Genomic DNA, 21894 nt, shown 5'->3' with positions numbered 1-21894 from the left:
AGATGGCTCCGTGGTGGAAATGGAGCACATCAGCTGGGTTTGTGCCCAGACGGACACGGATCTGTAAAAACAGCATTTACCACTGCGGTGAACACCAGACTTTGTGGCTTTTTTTGTTCATGTTCTTGTCCCCCCTCTGTAGCCCCGGCCTCTCCCAGATGAGCCTGAGCGAGAGGCAGCGCGGGGAAATCACATGCTGGCATTTCCCCAGCTTTATCAGCTGTGGGGCTTAAAACAAATAAATCATTTTCCGAGGCTATAAATCCAGAACCTTTCACCAACTCTTACAGTAACGCACATGTGCAGAACAACAGCAGGCTGTTTATCCAAACTCGCCAAAGCCTTTGTAGCAGAGCTGATGAGTTTGCAGCAATGTGTCTCACCCGCTTGCTGTGGAGCTCAGAGTATGTGAAGGGAAAGACGATGTTCTCCCCAAACCCAAGCTGGGATGTTTGTGGAAGGCCTTTTTTTTTTTTTTTCTTGCTTCATTGCATGGTGTTTCTAGGCTGGGATTTTCCCAGGTCAGCTTTCAGAGCTGCAGGAATTGGTACTGTAAGGGTTAACCGGGTGTGCAAGGATGTTCCTCTCTCCTCCTGATCCCCAGGTCTTGGCTCTGTTAAACATCTCCCCCTCTCTTTTACATTCAGCTCTTCTTTTACAAGGCTGGGCTCGGGAATCTCAGCCCAGCCAAGAGCCATCTTCCCCTCCATTAAGGCTGCGTGACAGCAGGTAACGATATCACTTCAAAAGGACAAAATTGTTCCCTTCCCCCTGACTCCCCCTAAATTAAACTCTCTGCAAACAGCATTTGAGCACGACATAGGAAGAAGCAGCTGCCCTGTTTCCTTGCAAGACCCAGCTCCCAAATGCGGGGACAAAAGCAGAGCCAAGCCCCATGGCCATTGATGCTGTTGGGGCTGCATGGCGGGGACCGCAGGGCTGTTTGTCCAGAGACATTTGCAGCTCCAGTTTTAGCCATGTCACCCCCTGAGAGGAGCTGAAGACACTCTGTTTTATCAGCCCGCTGCTGACCTCTTACCCTGGATCAGGCCAGCAAAGGCTGGATCATGTCTTGGCTAATCACCGTGGCTGCAGATCGGAGTCCTAAAGGTCTCCATCTACTGTGGGATGCACTGAGCTCACTTTCACAGCCTGCCTGGCTCTTTTTTCCACTTTTCTTTTTTTTTTCTCTTTTTTTTCCTGCCTTTGCTGACTCAGTCTAACATTTCTCACGCTGTTTCTATGCCTGCCATGTCTCATGCATCCCCGTGGGCTGCCCCATCCCTTGGCACACAGGTTGCACAGCTCTTGTGCCGCTGGCTGTGCTCGTGTGTGGTCCTCCACCTGGGAGCGAGCGGGCCCAGTGGTGTAATTTTGTCTCTCCTGCTCGGGCACTATTTAGGGATAACAATAACAGTCAGAGGAAGGTCTCCTGCAAGGAGAGATCAAATAGAAGGGGGAACACGGGACTGAGAGGGCAGCCCAGGAGGTGCTAGCACAGGCAGCAAGGAGGCACGGTCTGCCTTTCTTCCCAGCTGCCTGTCCTTTAACAAAAAATATGCAAAGGAGAGGTACCAGGGTTAGTTATATGAGTTTTGGGGTAGCAGTTTAAAAAAAAAAATCTGAAAAATTAAGGCACACGTACCAAAGCTACTAGACTTTGCCAACAATTTATTTTTTATCTTATTTTTATTTATAATATTTCATTTACTTATCCTAACTATTCGCGTAGAACATCATTTTCCTAACCCCCCTCCCCAAAACCCATTTAACCACAGAATTTCAGCTTCATGGCATGCCCTCACCGTAGCTGGAGGTGCTTATAACTCCAACTGCCTTTGCTTTAGCTTCCAAGTGGTTGAGCCCCCCAGTTTCCTGTGAAATCTTCCCTTAAATGATCATTTGAGAGGCTGCAGTCCTCCTGTGCCTTCCCAGAAACCTTCAGCAAGCCTGGACAGGATGGGGATATCTCCTAGGAGTGATATGCAGTCTGAGCAAGCCTGCAGAGTGCCAGGGCAGCTGGCTCCCCCTGGCCTGAGGGACACCCGCTGCAGGGTGCTGCTGATGTGGGAATAGCCCCATGGCTCCAAAGGCATAGAGTTCCTCAGCCTGGATGGCTCTTCATAGGTAATACTTATATTTTTTTTAAAGGATGGAATGGATTTGGACCCAAATAAGTCATTGGAGAACTCTCCCAGTCTTCCCCCAGGATTCCTGATATCTTAACCTTCTGTTAAAATAAGTTTAAGGTTTTAGGGGACTCCTATAGCCTCTGATTTATATTTTCCTAACATCTTAAGGATGCTGGAGAAAACACAGGTGTCTCACAAACACTGATGTGCAAAAAGTGACTTATTTCCCATGAACTCCTTGCTATCCTAGTCTCTCCTCTGACTGAAACCGATCCAGTGGCCATTTTTGCAATTAACCCCTCCAAAAGTTGAATGTCAAGTTAGAAGCAGGGTGACAGCAGAGCTTGAACCTAATGCTGGAGCCTGCTCTTGCACACCCTGAGGGCTGTGGGGCTGCTGCCATCCTTCCCTGGGCTGCCTGCACAGCAGCTGCATCCCCTGCTCTTTCTGCTGGTCCAGTTGGGAACATGCTGTCAGGCTCTGGTATTCCCTGAAAGATGAAGCTGTGGGTCTGCAGGAGCCCCGTGATGAGGGTGTGAGAGCAACGTTGGACACTTTGCCTCCTTTTCTGGCATAATTTTGGGTCATGGTGCTTCATGGCCCCTTTTCTGACCACAGGAAATGAGGAGGACATCAGCGAGCACATTGCGCTAGGAAAGCCGTGAGAGCCAGCCTTTGATGACACAGGGTAAAAAAAAGCCATTAAGAAAACAGGAGAAATGCATGGAGAGAAATGCTTGCAGAGAGGGGAAAGGATGAGCAGCGTGCAGACCGACCCTCATGGGGCACAGCTCCATCAGCCCCAGTGCTCCCCCGAAAGAGTTAATTCCCCAGCCAGTGCACTAAGTGGTCAGCAGCCCAATAAATTATGCCCTCAAAAGACAAACCACAATCATCATTAGTCACGGCTCATTGGCCTGTTAAGGCTCCTCAGTGAAGTTTATCTCTTCCCTCCTGTCCACCGGCAGCCATATTTCATGCTCCGAAAACAGATGACCCCGGGGGTCAGCGAAATGAAAGCCCCATTCAACAGGTCTGCGAAGGGCTTGCCGTGGAAAAAAACGGCCGGGGTCAAAATAACATTGAGATACGGCCAGACCTTCAGCCGCTGCCCTCCCGGAGCAGACACACACCACACGCTCAAGTGACCAAGACATGTTAATCCGTTTCAGGATCAGGCAGGGTCAGGCCGGGGCTGGGAGGAACAGTGGCATAATTAGGTGAGGGTGACCTCCATAAAACAGTAATGGGCTTCCAGAGGCACGCCGGCGCGGGGCAGCCCGCGGGGCTTTGGGCCCACTTCCCTGGTCTTTGTGAGATGGAGGTGGCTGTGGTGGGACGGTGCTGTCCCCAGAGACTGGTGCTGTCCCCAGAGATCGGCCTTGTCCCCAGAGATCAGTCCTGTCCCGAGAGATCGTCCTTGTCCCCAAGGATGGGCCTTGTCCCTAAAGATCGGCCTTGTCCATAAAGATTAGCCTTGTCCCCAGGGATCGGCCTTGTCCCCGGGGATCGGCCTTGTCCCTAGCAGTGCCTGGTCTGGTGGACAAGGAGGGTGGCCCAGAAAGGAGAGGAGGCTCTGGGAATCCTCCTGGGAAAAGCGGGGTGCTCTGCGATACCGAGGAGCAAAAGGCTGGTGGTTGCAGGGTAGGAGCTGGAGCGACCACGTTTGGGTTCCTCTGTTCCTAGGGACTGACCCAAGGTTTGTGCCGAGACACCAGGTTTGTGCCCACTTTCATCAGGGAAGGATAACCAGACCTCCTGAGCTTCACCCCACTGCCCTCCTTCTGCCCAGCCTTCAGGCTGCTGGGCCCACAGATGTGTTCCAGATTATTTATTTATTTATATATTCAGGTTCTATTCTTTATTTTAGGAGTGTTTCTATGTGGTGGAAAGACAGAATAAGAAAGGCAATGAGGAAAAATACCTTTATTTTATTTTATTTTATTTTATTTTATTTTATTTTATTTTATTTTATTTTATTTTATTTTATTTTATTTTATTTTATTTTATTTTATTTTTTTATTTTATTTTTTACATCTTGTATTTCCCACTTCTGAACTGAAATGGGATTCTGTTCTTTGGTACAAAAGGGTCAGATGACATGATGACTGGTTACTAAATGGAAGTTGTAGATGTTTCAGAAATACTACTCATTTAAATCAAATGCTTTTGACTTCAGGGATTTGACTGAGAAAGAGCACATTTCAGAAATTGAGCCAAACTTTTATTCCAAATACCCTCCAGCTAGAAATTTTTACATGTCCAGTAACAGAAATAAAAAAAAAATTAAAATCAAACCTTTACAATCTGCTATGAAGTATCAATTCAAACCCTGTTATCTCCAGCAGAGCTGTGCGTGATGAAACCAAAAACTGTGGTCAATCAGCACACTTTACGGTAGAAAATCAGTTGCCACCTCCAAAACCCCATTTTCAGAAGGGACCTTGTTTTCTCCTTTTCTTTTTCCTTTTTCCTTTTCCTTTTTCCTTTTCTTTTTCCTTTTCTTTTTTCTTTTTCCTTTCCCTTTTTCCTTTTCTTTTTCCTTTTCTTTTTCCTTTTTCCTTTTCCTTTTCCTTTTTCACCAGCTCTTGGTGAACTACTGTATCACCTTTAGGATGGAGCTGAGCATTTGAGGGCAGGGAAGACTTGAGGACAGCACAGGTGTTCCTGGATAGGGACCACCAATGCTCCTGCACCCCCAGCACCCCTCTGGATGGGTATTTAGTCCCCAGAAAACATGTTGTACCCAGAGATGGCATTGTCATAGCACTGGAGGTCAAATCTGGGGTTGACATCTGTGTTGCTGTAAAGGAAGAGCTTTAAAACCAGCTCCCCTAATGAAGCTGATCGTGTATTTGAGCATTGTAAATCAGGAGGTAGCAGGCCAGGGCCATACCAGCGAGGGAGGCAGAAGAGGATGGAGCACCAGGGGTGACTCTAGCTAGCATTCTGCTGCAATAATTCCTTTTAGAACAGCTTGCAGGGATCACGTTTTAAAACAGCTCTTTAGCTGCGTGTTTATTGCCCTGTGCGTCATGGCATGTTTTAATGCAAAGCAATGGGGATGATGTGATTCGGGACATTCAATCTCCCAGCTCCTTCTCTCCCCAGTTACAGCTGTGCCTGGGTGCTGGTAATGGCTGTGGTGGGTGCAGGCAGGTGCCGTGCATCGCAGCCCTGGATCACTGCCACCATCCCTGGAGAGGGCTCAGCTGGGTGCAGGGATGTGATGAGACAGGGGAGGAGGCTGGTAGCGAAGGGGAGCTGCAGGGACTGGATTCTTGGTAGCAGGGCTGAGCAACCCTTGTGCAGGAATAGGGGGAAGAGAGGTGCTTCTGTCTCTGCAAGGCTGGTGGAAGACCTGCAGGGATGTGGGCTGGGGTCCCTGCCCCTACCTGGGGAGGGGGGTGCTGGGATGTTGTGCCTGCGGGATTTTAGGCACAGATGGGATGGAAGGGGGGTGTTAGGGAGCTGACAAGCTGATTGTTTCTCTCTCCACTGTCTAATCAGGGTCCCCAGCTCTTAACTCTTCTGCTGCATAATTAAGGTGACTGCATTGAGCAGCAGCACCCCCTTCCCTTGCGTTCATCCAGCAGGCTGCAAGAAAGCTTCAGTCAAACAGATAAAAAACTTGCTCTAGATAAAGTGTGAGGGTTTCCACAATTGTTTTGTTTTTCTTCTCCTGGCTGGAGACGGAGCTTCGTGCTGCAGGTGCTCCTCTGGGGAGGAGGCACTGGGGTGCTGCTGGCAATGCAGGGCTGCCTGAGCAGGTCCTGTGGAAGGTGGCAGCGGTGTCCCCAGCAGCCTGGGGAACTGAGCCGTGACTTCCCGAGCCCTGACCCATCGTGGCAGCTGCCAACACATGCTGGCCATCTCTGATGACACGGCCCAGTCAGAACAAGGTGTGAACTGATGTGGTATTGATTCACTTCTGGGCAAGGGAGGTGAAAACGGGTATTGAAGTAAGAGCATATGCAACATGGAGTCAGCAGCAGGTAAGGCTTTATTACTTAAATCCACTTCTTTACAAGCCAAAGCAGACACAGATGCAAGACAGAAGTTGGGACAGTGTGTAGCACATGTGGCTTTCCATTCCCCAGTATATAATGAACCCCTTTAGCTACGTTAAATTAATTAGCATCTTATTGTGGCGTTCCTCTGCTGCAGACAAGCCAGGGATGAGCGCTGCCAAGCTTGTCCCTGCTGTCTGCACGGAGCACAGCACAGCCCGTGCTCCCTGCCAGATCTGCTTCAGTCACCTCCGTCTTGGCGAAAACAGCCTGAGCCTACCCCATTTCCCCCCCTTTTCCTCTGGTCACTTTACCCTTGCCGGAATGAAAGCCCTATTGCCTCAGCTCCTTTGAAATGCCTGATTCGGAGAGGCAAAGCAGCAGCACGTGGGGCCAGGCAGAGCAGGGAGGAGATGCAGCAGAAGCCCCGAGGAGGATGACAGGTGTGGTGCTGGCAGAAAATTTACAGCCTCAGCCTTGGGCTCTGGGCCTTCTTTTTATTACATTTTACACCGAGCGAGGTAGATTGAGTTACCATTGCATTTTCATCTGCTCCATCAGGGCTGTGCTCAAAACCAACAACTGCGGGGCTGGGAAGAGGGCTCCGCGGAGATGTCGGCTCTGGCCGTCAGCAAATACATCAGGTATAAGTAAAGAGCAGGTGATATTTCATAAGCTTAGAATGGGATTTAGCTGTCCAGCGGAGTCCGGAAGAAAAGAAGCACAGCTAGCGTTTCCCCAGTCCCCAGGACTGTAGAATGAGATGAATCTCCAATTTTTTGCCCTCCCTGGGTAATAGAGGCATGTCTGGGCTGCTTGCTGGCTCCTCCGCCACCCTGCCCTCACTGTGCAGGGGGCTGCTGGCAAAGCTGCAGGGAGTCCAGGCTGTGGGATTTTAATTGCTGGCTTCCAGAATGACATTCGGGGCTCTGGAGTTTGGAAGGGGAGCTGGTGTGGGCTCAGCACGTCGGGTGTGAAGCTGTTCTTGTCCACATGAAGCTGCAGAGGAAGGGGACGGACCCCAGAGCTGCCTGCAGGTGGATGTACCTCCTCCCAGGCTGCTCTGGCAGGGTGAATTTGGGCTTCTGGGGCTGTGTATGTATTTTTATGGCTTCTTACCTTTAAGCTGTTAAATGCTGGTGGATACGGACCAGTCCTCACTGACTGTCTGTGTTCTGGGTGAGAGCTGGTCTGTGTGCAACTGGAATTGGGAGATACAGACAGGAAATAATGTCCGGGGAGACTTTTCTTAAAGAAAAGTAGCTTGTGGATGCAAGTTATGTCTTGAGCACCAGAGCTTGGAGTATTTGAGCTCTGCCTCCTCATTTATTTATTTTTTTAGCAGCAGATTTTTAGGAAAAGGACAAACTGCAGCCTGAGTTCTGCGGCTTGGCTCCGACTCTGAGGAGTCCCTTCTGCTCTCTTGCTGTCCAAGAGCAGCCTCTGGTGTGGCCCAGGAAGCCCACGGCCTCTCTGACCAGCCAGTTCTCCTGTGGGAGGGTTTGGCACCCAAAAGCAGCCTGTGGCAGGTGGCTGCCCACGCTCCCTTATGGAAATGAGCCCTGGGTTTGGCCAGACTCTGCCACGGGTGCAGCAGGGAAGGACGTGAGTGTTTGCAGGGACATCTGCAGCTCTTGGCATGGTGGCACCATCTGCTATGCAAAAAGCAGCAGGGCCAGTGCGTTCCTTTGACTATGGACCTTTTCCTTTTTTTCTGGAAGTGACTTTGCACAGAAGTCATCCCTTCAGGCCCTGTCTTCTGTCAGTAGTTGGGATTTTTGGCATTCTTTTTGGATTTTTTTTGGGCTGGTCCAGGCTGTCAGCCCACAGCCACCCTCCTGGAGCAGCTGTTCCCTATATCAGTGCCTACTGGTTTGTTTGGTGTTTTTTTTTTTTTTTTTTTTGCTTCTTGGTGCCAAACATGAGGGAAATAGGCACTACACGGGGCGACAAGGCTGCTGTTTAGAGCCTCCACAGGCTGAAGATCAGTAAAGGCAAACCCCTGCCTGCAGGAGGGACTCAGCCCCATGGCAGGGCAGGCTGGGGCCATCTTCTCTGGCTTCTTGTGCACAGCAAGCTGAGCAGGAGCTGGCGGTGAGTCCTTGCTCAGACAAGATGAGCTGGGTGGTATAAGTGTACAGGCAGCAGGTTGAGGTCTGCGACCATTCCCCAAATACAGGGGGCTGTGCTGGAGCACATCGGCCAGTTTGGGGCTCCCCAGTAGAAGAAAAGCACTGGCAAGTCCAGCGGAGCCATCACAATGGGGTGGGGGAGCCTGTGATGGACGGTGAGGCTCTGCCTCATGCTGATGGGCACAAGAGCAGGGTTGGTGATGTCTTGGGAGCCAAGAGCTGTCTGGAATATCTCTTCCCAAGCCCCCCAGGGTGGGAGATGTTCAGACCCAAGTGATTCCTGCCTGCAGGGCGGCTTCTCTGGGGTCTCACCTGCACCACCCTTGCTGCAAATGAAGCTATAACCTGTTGTTTAATTTCTAGTGGAGAGAATGGTTTTCAAGTATTTGGAGACATCTCTTCGACCCTTCCCAGGCTTTCATCCAAGCTGGGGTGTGTGATACCCCCAGAACCAGTGAAGAAGCTGAGCTGTTCCCTCCGCAAGCCCCGTATTTCAGCTCTGGCTTTCAGCTGGGAGTAGCAGTATTTGCATGGGCTGGAAGCCATCTCCTCTGCCCTCACCAGGATGCTGCACATGGTGGTAGCAGCTGGTCTAGGAGAGCTACCGGGGCCTTTTTCTAAAGGCAGAGCTGAGTCTGGCATCCTGCAGTAGGTCAGGTTTAATGTGGCTTCTCCGCTTGCAATTTGTCAGGGCCTTATCGGAACATCTGCATCCTGGCCTCTTATTAAGCCCTTAGAAAAATAGTTATATCTAATGCCTGAATAGCTTTAAATTTGGAAGCGGAGTGGGAGTAGATGGAAGAAAATAAATTCCCCTTCATGTAATCATCAGAGGAGGACAGTTCTGAACAATGACCAGATCGTCCTCACACCGATGATGACAGCAATTTCGGACTTATCACACCCCGGCACTATATTAAGGCACTGAGATTACATTGTTATTCATTAGCACAACATCTGTTGAAAATCAGCATGGAGAGGGCTGGTGCAGATGCTAAAAAGCCTCGCGATGGGAGCAGGGAACGTGTTCCCCCACAGGCAGAGCAATTCCTCTGCCCTCCTGGGTGCTGCTGTAGCTCCCTAGGTGCCGTGCACGTGCGATGCAGTTGGTGACGATGTCGGTCACCCACATCTGCAGGTCCCAGGGCTGCCCAGCTGCGTGCTTTCAGGTGGGTCTTCTCCCTTTCTCTCACCCTTTTCAGGTAGTCTCTTGCTAGTGTGGGCGCAGCTCCTCGCAGGGCACAGCAAGTTGGATGTGTGCCACCACCACGCTTGCCATGATGGGGGACAAAGGTGCCATCTCCTATGTTTTGAAATTTTAAAGTGTACCCAAGTGGCCATTCTCAGTGTGCTCACACCAAAATGCTCTGATTCCTCACAAGCCCAAAAAGGTACAGGATCTTCTTACTATTTATCCTGTCCTGCGCTGAGACCTCCTCTGCCCTGGCTGCCACGAGAGCCTCAGCTTTCTTGGCTTCCTCAGAGAGGAACCAAGTTTGTGGACAAACTTAGGAGTGACTTTCTGACTCAGTTTCCCTCCTGGACTAGCCTCATTAGTACTTAATCTCCATGGCCCTCCTTGTTTATAGCCTGGAGGACCACCTCCTTGTGGTGTATTTGCTGATTCTCACGTGTATCAGTCACAGGGGCATTAAGCTATAATTTAGACCTGGTGTTCTGATTTATTTTTTTTAAAGCATTTTCAGTTAACCACAGTACAAGGAATCAGGAAAAGCAGGACTGCAGGGGTATTTCATAGCCTCGCTGCTAAAAATACAGAAAAGGCTCTTAGCTGAAGGTCTCCTGGAACTGCAACCGTGGTGGATTTGCTTCTATATTTAAGTAAGCAGTTCTAGAAGCTACGCTGCCCTTCTGAAGGTGATATCTGAGTCTCTCCAGTCATCGCCATCCATGGCAGCACATCATTTGATTTCATAGAGCATGCGGATGATTCGGTGTGTTGAGGGGCGTCGCTATCAGGCATCGTGTTGATGTGTAGGTCTGCCCAATAAGTTCGGAAATCCAGCCCAGCCTTCCTCCTCCTAAGCTGCCTGCTTCTGCTCAGGAGTCACTGATGCTGGTCTGCAGAACCTCAGCTCGAGGAGCTTTCAAAGGACCATTTTAGCAGCTGGTGTGAAACATCCATCAGTGCTCCTGTCTTCGCTGTAGCTTGCACCATTCTGGTTTGCCTTACTTTGGTTATGATGAAATTTAGAGGAACTGCTCCTGACAAATGAGACTCTCTAGTGGGTTGCTTCTTTAAACCATTAACACATGCTTAAACATTGACGGAGCGTAAAATGGGAACTTTGAAAAGGAAGATCCTTCATTATCAAAGGCAGCTGGTGGCATGCAGTGGATCACTGCTACCCAGAAGCATATCAGTGCGAGCACATCCTCGTCTGGATCATCAACTCCAAGCATGTTAGGAGACGAGTAGGACAGATGGCTGCTGCCCTTGAAACGTACCTTGATGGTATAAAAGCTGGGGTGGAAAATGTTAATTTACAGGCAGAACAGGAAGGTGGTGAAGATGTGGTGTCGGCAAGGCTGACCTGAGGTTTCTCTGTGTTTCACACGGACCTCAAGGAGCTTTGGTTCTCAAGGAAAGGTCTTGCACTGAGATGAAAGGTTTCTTGCAACTCCTTTTCCAGACCGGATTGCAGCCAAGTGTCCCCCAAAGGAAGAACTCCTGAGAGATTCCCCTTCTGCTCCCCCTGCCTTTCCAGCACCAGTTCCTACCAGTGCTGCTGTGACAAGCCTCCCTGGGGGGCACCGAGAACTCTGGTGGCAAATACTCATTAATTGATTCTCTAGGACCAAGGATGCATCCGATCCAATTAGAGATAAATAATTTATGCCATCGAACGTGAGATTGGGACGCTATTGATCAAGGGCAAGAAGGGGGACAACAGCTGTTCCTGTTGTCAGTGTTAAGGAACCTTCAGCATTATGGAACCTAAACTGAGATGATGATGCTTCAGGAGCAGCAGGGGACCACCAGGCTGAAGATGAACCAGCTGAGGTCTCCGTGCCACACAGAGGCAACAATTTCTCACTCTTTAATCCTCTACCTTTGCCCATGCCGAAACTTATGGGCTTTGAAACTTATGGAGATCCTGAAGGCTTCAAAGGACACCTAGCTTAAGCAGAGCATGGGTTTCAGGAGGTAACAACAGGGTTCAAGTGTTTATAGGGGACCTCACAGAGCAACTGCTTAAGTTTGCAAATCTTTTTTGGTCATCCCACTAAGCCCATGTGCTTTAGAGAATGGACAGGTCCACTCCAACAGCACCAGGGAGGAACTCAGCCACAGTGGGATGGGGTAAGAGCGGTTCTGCTCGGTGTCTTCAGACAAAACCAGAAGCATCAAGGGGGAAGGTCCCAATGGAAACACAGCCATGTGCTGCGTGTCTGCAGAAGGCACTGCACCTGCGTGGGAGCTGCAGGCCAGACACATGCACAATGTGTGCATCCAGCGCACGTGGCTACAGAGCCTTTGGGAGACAGAAAAACCTGGTGCTGCCTAATCTTGCTTTAATTCTCAGCCGTTGCTCTATATGAAGCAGCATAGGGAGGAGGAGCACGGTTTGGGTTTGGTATATAAAAAGAAAGGGAGGAAGAAAGCAGAGTTCCCACTGGTGACTTGTTCAAGCCAATCCAGAGAAGACGGAGGGACATTTCAGGGCTGGGGGCTGAAACACGGATGAAGATTTTCTGACAAGGTCCAGAATTGCTTGGACTCTACCCATGCATCCTTTTCAGCATTTCAGTGGCTGGGGGATTGCTGAGATGTGTGTGAGCCAGCTGGAGGCTTTCCATTGACTTCGGTGGAATTTGGATCAGGCCCAACGCGAGTGGGTCCTCGCTCAGCTCCGAGAGGAGAGGGGGAAACTTTGCAAGGTCCAAGTGGTCCAGAGAAATGAGGATCGCTCAGCTGACATCCCCCTGGAACTAGTGCGTGGTTATTTCAGGCAAAAGCAATCTGTTATTTCCACTCCTGAACATTTATTTGGGTCAGGGTGGGAAAATCCGATTTACTTGCCAAAGTCCCGCTGGGGTGGTAAAAATATAAATACCACATATTATTATGTGTGTATTCTGAAAAGTGGTTAGTGACTGTGTTTATTACATTTGGCCACTTGCGGGGAGTTATTCTCTGTCTGCCCCCTCCCCTAAATTCACATGCTTACGCTGAATGCTGGCCCTGCTGGGACCCGTAAAACTGCTGCAGGGGGATGGAGCCAGAGCGATTTCAGCTCCTCGCAGGGCTTCCCGCAGCCTGTGGGGAGGAAATGTCTTTCCAAGCCACCAGTCCCACCTGGCCGAGCCACCACAGGGATGTGGTGGGACGATTTCCCAGTCCCATCCACGCGGGGCTCCATCCTGTGCTTCTTCAACCCAGGGTGGACGCCCACGTGGCCGCATCCCCAGCAGCAGCAGGACGTGTATTTCATCCTGGTGGTGCTGGGTTTGACCTGTGATGGCTCAGGTAAGGCAGGGGGCAAAGAGGATGGCTGTAACAAATATGCCATTACCATTGTGCTTCTTTAATTGAGAAGACACTCTGATTTACCAGGATGGATGGTGACAGAGCCGAGGATGGGAGGCGCGTTTGGTTACAGGAAAATGGAAGGGAGCTTTGACTGCATGTCTGAAGCCACACAGCATTTGAAATTGCAAACGCATCCCCAAAACCAAGCGCTTTTTGCAGAGCACTGCTTACAGGCTCGGTTCTCAGCCTCTCCCAGTGCTGGCCAGACAAGGAGCAGCCAGAGCCTATTCCGATTTTGGCAGGGCTAGGAATGGAGCGGATCCACGCTGCTCCAGCCCTAGAATGCATCATCTCCATCCAAGAGCTACAACTGCCCATCCCAGTGCTGTTCCTGGATGCCTCTTTCCACCGGAGGAAAGTTCAGCTGGAGAAGATGGTCTTTCTTCACCTTTGTGTCCGAAAAGTTATGGTTACACCTTGGTTTCTGGTGTTATACAGGACGAAGGCAGCACATCCCGGGGCAGGGCCACTCAGGCTTTCCAAGCGTGATTTAAACCTGCCTTGTGATCTGAATGCCTTGATCCCCTAGAGGGGGTTGGGATGTGTTTGCAGACTAGGTGGCCTCTGAACTGGATAAATAGCCCCAAATATCCCTCTCTTGGGTACTCGGAACTGCCAGTGGACCGGTGCCTCTCGTCCAAGCGGTGCTTTCCAGCCCCACATTCCCCATTTTGGGCCAGAGTCCTTCATGAGCAGCTTTTTAAGCCCCAGGTCACTCTTATAAGCTACAATGGATGTTATTAATTTGACTCCGTGCCATCCCCTTTTCTCATTTACCACTTTCTGCGGGGGGCTTTGGTTGCACGTGTGTCAGCAGTGAGATGCAGTGGGTTCAAGGCTCCTGCTGGTGCCTTGGCTTTGCATTGTCTGAACCCTGCTGCCTGTGCAGATGGGGCTGGCCTGGCATTTTTCAGGAAGGAGAAAGCTAGGTTTGATGCCGTGCATCAAAAAGCATGGGTATTTGTGTTGCAGCAACACCTAAGAGTCCTGCTGGGTCGGAACCACCAGCGAGGAGCACGCGAGCTGCTGCTCCCAAGGAGGGCTGTGTATTTCCAGCTAGCAAAAGTCCCCTGCATTTATTCTGCAGTGCAACCTGAGGCACCAGTCAGTTTCTCACGTCTCCTGCAAGCACAGCATCCCCATCCCCAGCTCCGTGCAGCAATCAGGGATGGAAGAAGTGCAAAAAAAACCACAGCCCTGGGGTCCGTGCTCGCAGCATCCATCACAGCCTGCATGGCTCGGTGGCTGCGTGCGAGCCCTCGGTGCTGAAACGAGCCCCCGAGGGGCTCCTCCACCCCCCTCACACCACCAGCACTGCACTTAGCTCTCCTCCAGCGTGCTTTGTGGAGCAACGAAAGGCGTAAAAGCAGAGTGAGGCATATAGAGGTGAGGCATATCCCACCCAGCCTTGGCCCCGCTCCCTTCCGCAGTGAAAGCCGGCATGCACGCCTGCAGATAACAGCTTTCCCTACGACAACCGGCATCTTTAGGAGGTACCGAGAGGCAGAAGGAGCAGGTGTTGCACAAAGATGCTGGCAGATCCTGCTGGCAGGGATTTCCCTCGCATCCAAGTGGGAAAAAGCCCTTGCAAGGGCTGGCGGAGGCCCGCTGGCACCAAGGTGGCGTTGCTTGCAGCGCCTGGCCATTGGCACATTTGGGGAATTAGCCCGCATCTCCTCTCCGTTAGCTCACCCACTTCCTCCCCCAGCCTCCGAGGAATCGCTTGGGTTTTGTATGGGCAGCTAATTAAAACCTCTCCTCGCTCGAGCCGCTGATTGCAGAGAGGGCTGAGACCACGAGCAGACCGCAGAGGAGGCTGCCCCAGCCCACAGGCTGACCCCACGCCACTGCAGACCCCACGCTCGCAGCTAGGACGTTATTTACTCTGATACCAGCAACGTTCCCTTAAAATATATTGAAAGAGAGATTGGGAAAATGAAGTGTATAAGATTTATCCTGCACTAGAGGATTTCAGCATCCAAGAAAGCCAGAGAGTCCAGTCCCTCAGACTTAATAGAAACCTCCTGCTTTATTAATGTTGCTTTGCCTTTTTTTTTCTTTTTTTTTTCCTTGTCCACAGGTCCTGGGCAGAATGTCAAAGCTGTATTTGAGGAGTTTTCCTGGAGGTTTTCATTAATAACAGGGCCAGGGAATCCACTGCAAATGTAAAAATAATAGATTTGAGAGCCCTGAAAGGATGGAGATTTACTTGCTGTGGAAATATAAGGGAGAAAGTGGGAGTGGGAGGTTCCCGTGGCTCGGCATTGCCTGCCTGCGAGCTCCAAAAGCTGCCTGAAGCTGAGGAGGTGCCGGGGATGGGTGCGGGAGGGAAGGCTGCCTCCTGCTCTGCTCAGCACCCGTCTTCCAGTGCTGCTGGATGTGCCTGAGCCTTCCAGGGGCTTTCCCAGGGTAAAGAGGAAAGGAAAAGGTGCGCAGGGAGCTGCCATCCACCGGATTGGGTTGGGTCTAGATCTGGGCTCCTTGCTCACCCCTCTGAAAAGCGAGGGTGCAGGGTGAGGCTGATTCCCAGTGGGAGGCCACACAAGCATAGACATGGGTAAGAGCTGTATGAGGCCACCACCACTCAGCTCTTGGGGGTGCCACGAGCGTGTCCCCTCCTTCATAATGACCCTCAGCCCATGCTCTTGTGCCCTACAGCTATCACCCGCCCAGCTTGCGACCTCCTCGGGCTGGTCTGTTGCACAAGTGATGGTGACACTATGCCTGAATCAGTCCTTGGAAAGCCACCTAAAGGAGACCAGGAGATCCCTTCCCACATCTCTTCCCCTGCAGAGGAGTCATCTCCAGGGATTTATAACCTGGGCATCCCAACCCCGTGAAGCCCACGGGCACTGTGGGCTCTGAAGGCTCAAACTGAGCCAGGAGAGAGCTCCTTCTCCACAACTGATTGATGATGGCTTTGGGCTCCCTCCCCAAACCAGCCCCCAGCACGCAGGGAGTGAGCTGTCGGAGCTCCCTGGGCTCTCCCCGGGAGCCTGGGAGGTGCAGCAGCCCCGCAGCCCTCCGGAGAAGCACTTCAGCCCCGACACGGCTCCTCCTGCCGAGCTTTTCAACAGCTCTGCGGCCCCCCTGGCCCTGCCCGCCGCGCTGGTGGCCTGGGGGGGCCGGAGGCATTTTCCCAGCGCTGTAATCTAACAGCACCAGTGGGAATGTTTACAGCACGCTGCCACTTGAGGGCTTATCGGCTCCCTCCCTATCTCCCACCGCTCTGGCCTGATAAACCGAGGTGCTGGTGGCACCCGGGAGAAGCGCCCGGAGCTGGGGATGGGAGCAAAGCTGGAGGGGCTGCGGCATTTTTCCTCCTTGCTGAGGATGTGGTGGAGGTGTGGAGCCCGTGGGGATGGGGGGGCAGCAGGAGAGACCCCTCCCTGATGGGTGGCAGAGGGCTTCCAGGCCTGGGGTAAAGGGAACGTGCCCTATGGGGGATTTGGTGGATCGTGGGAGCGAGGAAAGGCATCCCTGGGAGAATGGGAGGCGTGCTGGAGAGCCTGGTGCTCCTAGCAAGGGGAAACTGACTGCTGGCACCTGCCCATCGTGGACGGGAACAGGTTTTCCCTAATTAGCCTAATCAGCGGGGGATAAAAGGCTGCTCACCTGGGCCCGCAGCTCTCTGCTTTGCTGGAGGGATGGCTCCGAACCACGACAGCTCATGAGCATCCGCGCTGCCCTGGCTGCCGCCTGCCAACACGAAGGTGCCTCCCCTTCCCCCAGAAAACCTCCCAAACGCCTTTATTACCTCCGGGAAAGAAAAGATGCCCCGATGCTTTCCCTGCGGACGCCGGAGCATCCCTCGAGCATCCCTCGCTGCCCCTGGGCTGCTGTCGGCGGGTGCTGGCCTGGGACAAGCCGCTATTGCCCTCTAGCGGCCCCGGGGCCGGGCCGGGAGCGCACCGTGCCGGGGGATGCTCGGGGAGCCCTGCGGGGTCCCTGCGGGGTCCCTGCGGACACGGCCCCGGCAGCCGGCACCGCCTCGTCCCGCCTGGGCTGGGCTGCCCCCCGCACAGCTGGCCGCGGGGCTCGGTTGGGGTGGGTGTATTTGGGGTATTTTTTTATTTTTCTCTCGAGGTTTTGTGGGAAGCGCACCTGGCTCGCAGCCCCCGGGCGTGCAGGGATGCGCCTGAGCCTCTCAGCGGGTTGTTTCCCTGGCTGGGGGTGGTTTTCCCCAAGCTGGGAATCTCAGGTTTGAGATTTGTGATGATAATTGAAGCAGGGAGTGTGTCTCGGAATGCACCCCAGCTTGATTTTAGATGCATTTGAAGCCAGTCAAGATTTATTTTTATTTTTTGGTAAAATGCACATTTAAGAAACCTGGCGCTCTCCTGATGATGTGGCCAAGAGGGAGGTGGTGAGGCTGTGCAGGAGTTGGGGACCAGAAAAGCAAGACAAGCTCCGGGAATGGGGGAATACTTGTACAGGGAATGGATCTGGGACTGATAGAAGGCCCTCCCTCCATGAAGGGTCTTGGGAAATGCAGGGGAAAGAGAGAGGCTGGAAAATCACCGTGTATTTCTGAGGATGCTGGAAGGACCGTGCATGGCACAATTTGTCCACCTTCCTCGTTGCCCTCTCCTTTTATCATAATACACAAGGACCCTCTGGAAACCGAAAATACCCTGCTCTTCCCGGAGCACATTCCCAAAGTGTCCTTCTGCAGCTAATCTGTCCGCCAGCAGAGCCCCGGGCTGGATGCTGCTGTTCTGGTGCCTGTGCCGTTTTGTGTGACTTGTTAGGACCTGCTTCATCCCGGACGTTATTGGGCTCATTTTCCACTTATAAATAAATACATTACTCCCAGGGCCGGAAACTCAGAAGAATCATAACCAAAGGCTTCCTGAGCCCATCAGCTGCCCCAAATGGCATCTCCAGGGTAGACCCCAGTGGCCATCACCATCCAGAGGCACTGGCTCAGCAGCCAGCAGCAGTGCCCAAGCCCTGTCTGAGCCCTCCAAGCAGCTGTCGGGGCTGCAGTTGCTCTGGGATGCCAGGTGCTGGTACAACCATTCCCTCCTGGAAGGTGCTGCCCTCATGGGCGTGCTGGCAGAGTAGGGCACGGGAACATCCTTCAAAGTGGATTTAAATTGCTGTTGATGATCCCCTGGGTGGATTTTGCGATACAGGGAGCGCCCTCGTGGCCCCTTCCATGGGCAGAGCAGAACAGGGAGGTTTGGGGGATGCGGGGAGGAGCTGGGACCTGCCCACACCCTGTATCTGGCTCTGAATTTGTACATCTCGGGGAGACGGAGGGCAAAGAAGTCCCACTTCTAAAGCTGTAGCCTTTCATCCCTTTCACTGGGCCAGGTGAGACTCAGCTTTGCCTTTTTCTCTTTTCAAACAAGCGAGAGAAGCCAGCTCTGCCCACCCAGCCGGGTCTCCTGTGCCCCGCTGCCTCCCACCTACAAGCAGCATCTCCCCAGGCACCCCAGGCACCCCGGGGCTGCCCAAACCCACCCTGCAGCCCCCTCCTGCTCCTTCACCCATCAGAGACCCAGCAGCAGCAGCTCCTGCTCAAAGCCCCCTTTGATGCCTTGCCAGCCCCCGAGCAGCGCCAAGGGCACCCCGCCTGCCCAGCCCCGGAGCACAAAAGGGGCTGTGTGGCTGCTGTTTGCCCTCCGGGAGCTGGGAGGAAACTTGGCACAGAGAAAAACCTTTAGAAGCTACCGGGAAGACCGAGATTTATGTTTCGCTGCTCTTGAGCAGAGAATAAAGGGAAACTTGAGTGTGAGCGGGTAAAGCAGCAGCGAGGTAGGCACTTTATTTGTGGGGTGTCCGTCCAAGGAGGGCAGCAAATGGGATTTGTCTTCATGTATCCAAGAGGAGCATTCGGTGGTGTGTATTTGTAGTTTATATCTTAATAAATTGATTTGGCACTTGGGGGAGGCTGATTCTGCTCAACTGAGAAAGCGCCTTTGGTTTCCGTGGGGTGAGGAAGCTGCCTGGAAAAAAAAAAAAATCTCAGCCATTTATTTCTAACCTGAATGTCTTTTGCTTTAGGTTATGAAGAACAGCAAGAAAGATCAAAAAAAAAATAAAAATCTCCCTGCAGAAGAGGGCATGGTGCATGTATCTGCAAGTTACAGCAGCCCGGAGAACAAAAAGGCTGCTGTTTGGAAATTAAGGCAGAAGTATAACGAGCTTAAAGGAACAGCGCAAGGAAAACTGAGAGTCCCAGCACTGCCCGGACCAAGAACGGCCCCATCCCCGTGTCATTGTCCTGGAGCCCAGGTAAGCAGAATGTCCCCGGAGCCGAAAGGCCACATTGTGAATTTTCCTTGTATTTCTGAAGGGCTAGGTCGTGGATTCTGCTGAGTTTTGTGGTTGGGCACAGACTCCCTCCAACCCAAGTCTCCATCCTAGCCCAGCTGAGCTAGGACTGAGCCTCCCCGCGGTCCTGGGCTGCCTCCAGGGTGGACTGGGCTGGCAGACCTGCAGCGGTGTGGGCTGCTCGGGCCGGCACAGAGCTGTCTTTCAGAGCCAAGTGGCGAGAGCTCAGCCTGCCAGGCAGCCCGTGAATCGGAATTTACCTCTTGCAATGCTCTTCCTGGAGGTCCAGCGTTCAGAGCCTTACTGTGAGCATCCCCAGCCAGAGAAAGGCCCTTGTGGGCACACGGCAAGGGCTTAGGAGTGTCTCCTGCAGCATCTGATAGCTGCCTTCTGCAGTTATATGGATACGAGGGATTTCTTCTGCTGTCTCTCATATCCACTGGCATCTCACAAAAGGATTTCAGCCCCTCTAACAAAGGGTTATCCACCCTGCAGCCTTCCAAGGCAGTCCCCTCCAGCCTGCTGTCACTGTCTTCACCTTGATTTTGAGTTTTGCAAGGTTTTTTGGCAGTGTCTGCAGGCAGCGCACACCTTGCCAAGGGGAAGGGGAGACCGTAAAATTAGCTCTTGCACCTTCTGCAGAGGCTCTGTGGGCACAGTAAGTGCAAAAACAACTTGCAAGTGCTCTGCAGTTGAGGATGGCTCCGAGCTGAGCTATCCCAGCTGCAAGCTGTTCCTGAGAACTGCTCACACAAACTAACTCTTGCCACCAAATGTCCATATAATTTTATGTCCCTGGCCTATCCCTCGCGCCTAGTACATGGATATATGACCCGTGGTTAAATAACGAGATATGACAGGTTGTACATTGCTTTGCGATTATGGCATGTGTCATAAAACAAAAAGCTGAAGGCAATAATCCCCTGGAAACACATTGCCCTGGGGCGTCTTGTTACTATTATGAAATAAAATTACAAATGAAAAAATAATGAAAACATTCAAGAACTCATGGTGGAACCGAGAGGCAATCAAGCCTCTAGCCAAGGCTGTGAGGACCATTTCTATCCAGCGTAGACACCCGCCAGCCCCAAGGTGTTAGTGGCAGCCTGGCTGTGGGCACTGCTCTTCCTGCAGCCAGCACCCCAAGAGGAGCAGGAGCATAGATATCCCTCTGGCTAGCTCTAGGAATATTTCTTCACCTGGGGCTGATGTCCTCCTTGGACACATTCAAGAGGTCTCCATCCTAAAACCGTTCAAAAACAAGTTCTTTGCTTTCTTTCACCTCATTTAAAGTGGAGACTTGTGTATTTTTTGGCCAATAATTTCCCTCCTAGTTTAATTTGGTCCAAGGCGGGAGCTTTCTAATAAGCCAAGAGCTTTCTGAGGAGCATGGGGATGTGATATGTCAGGGTGGAGATGCTGAAACTCGGGTTTGCTTTGGTTCTAGACTCCAGTTCAGCTCTTTAGCAAAGCTTGACCTTCTCCAAGGATATCACTATCCTTCTGCCCTTTTTCTCGCTTCCTTAAATATCCTTGTATATATATATATATATATATGTGTACAGAGAGAGCCATATCCTGGTGTTAGAATGTCACAGCGTACAGAGGTTCTAGGTGCTGTGTGGGCACACAGCGATAGCTCTACCCTGGAGAACAAGAGCAGGGTGATGCCAACGTTTCCCAGCTGCTTGGGGGCGAGGAATGGAGTTCCCCCAGCTGAGGCTGCTGTTGGCAAACGGCATCACCAGCAGGGCTGTGAAAAGGGAAGCAAAACAGGCACCCGAAGCTGGGTGACAGCACTGTGCTGCTGTTGGGTCATCTTCTGTTCTGGGTGGGGTGCTGAGTGTGGTGTCATGTAGTGCTTGGTGGTCTGGGGAGCTGGCAGTCCCCGTCAGACCAAAAAACGCTAAAAAGAAACACATTAGTCGTGAATGAAAACCATGTATGAACATGACCACATGGGGAAAGGGTGAGGATTTCTATTTATTTATTAGTATTTTTTTGGCTTGAAAACGTTGGAGGAGTATCTTGAAGCTCTGCTGAGAGGGACCTGAAGGCCCTGGTGGATGGTAGCTGAGCAGTACTGGAGACTGATGGCATCCTGGGCTGCATGACAATGGGCACAGCCAGCAAATGAAGGAATGGGATTTTCCCCCCATGTTTTACGTTTGTTGGACTGGGGGCTGGAGCATGTGCCCCATGAGGAGAGTCTGGGGGAGCAGGGCCAGGTCTGGGGTCCTGGAGCACCCCTCTGTCCCTGCCAGAGGTTGTGGGGAAGATGGGGCCAGGCCCCTTGCTAAGGTGTGTGAAAGGAGAATGAGAAGCAGCGGGTGTAAATTGGGGCAGGAGGGTCTGGCTGGCTGTGAGGGAAGCAGTTTTCACTCTGAGGAATGCTCATTGTGGGACCAAGGGAGGTGATGGGATCTCCAGCCTTGGTATTCAAGGACCAGCTGGAGAAAGACTGAGAAACCTGGTCCTAATTCAGTGTCAGCCTCGCTTTGAGCAGGAGGATGAACTAGAGGTGTCCTGAGATCCCTTCTGAACTGATTTATTCTGTGATTCTATTGAAATTCTATACATTTTGGGGGTGTTTAAGAGCCTTTCACTTCTGCGAAATCTCATCCGCGAGCAGGCGTGGATGCGGGTACAAGGGGACAGTTACACCAGTGTTTTTATCTCTCTTCTTGGCTTCATTTATATGAGATAAGGGATGGAAAACAGCACTGCAAGCTTGCAGCTGGAGTCTGGTGTCACCCCCACAGGTGGGACACGAGTACAGATTT

The 21894-nt window shown here is 51.9% G+C and overlaps 1 long non-coding RNA gene across 4 annotated transcripts in view; it reads left to right on the top strand.

The window, feature by feature from the left end:
• The first annotated feature begins 4736 nt into the window (after positions 1-4736).
• Positions 4737-21894, top strand: part of LOC308179635 — a 28671-nt gene continuing 11513 nt past the window's right edge. Inside the window, exons 1-4 of one of the 4 annotated variants that reach the window (XR_013940460.1) lie at positions 4737-5461; positions 5643-9443; positions 9972-16542; positions 18842-19072. This is a non-coding gene — a long non-coding RNA (uncharacterized lncRNA). Of the gene's footprint in view, positions 9444-9971; positions 16543-18841; positions 19073-21894 lie in introns of all 4 variants that reach the window. The other 3 variants (XR_013940462.1, XR_013940461.1, XR_013940463.1) reach the window with 3 other exon arrangements.

Source organism: Anser brachyrhynchus (assembly GCF_964034855.1).
Source record: "Anser brachyrhynchus genome assembly, chromosome: 17".
In the NCBI taxonomy this organism is placed as follows: Eukaryota; Metazoa; Chordata; class Aves; order Anseriformes; family Anatidae; genus Anser; species Anser brachyrhynchus.
This window is presented reverse-complemented; position numbering and strand designations above follow the sequence as displayed.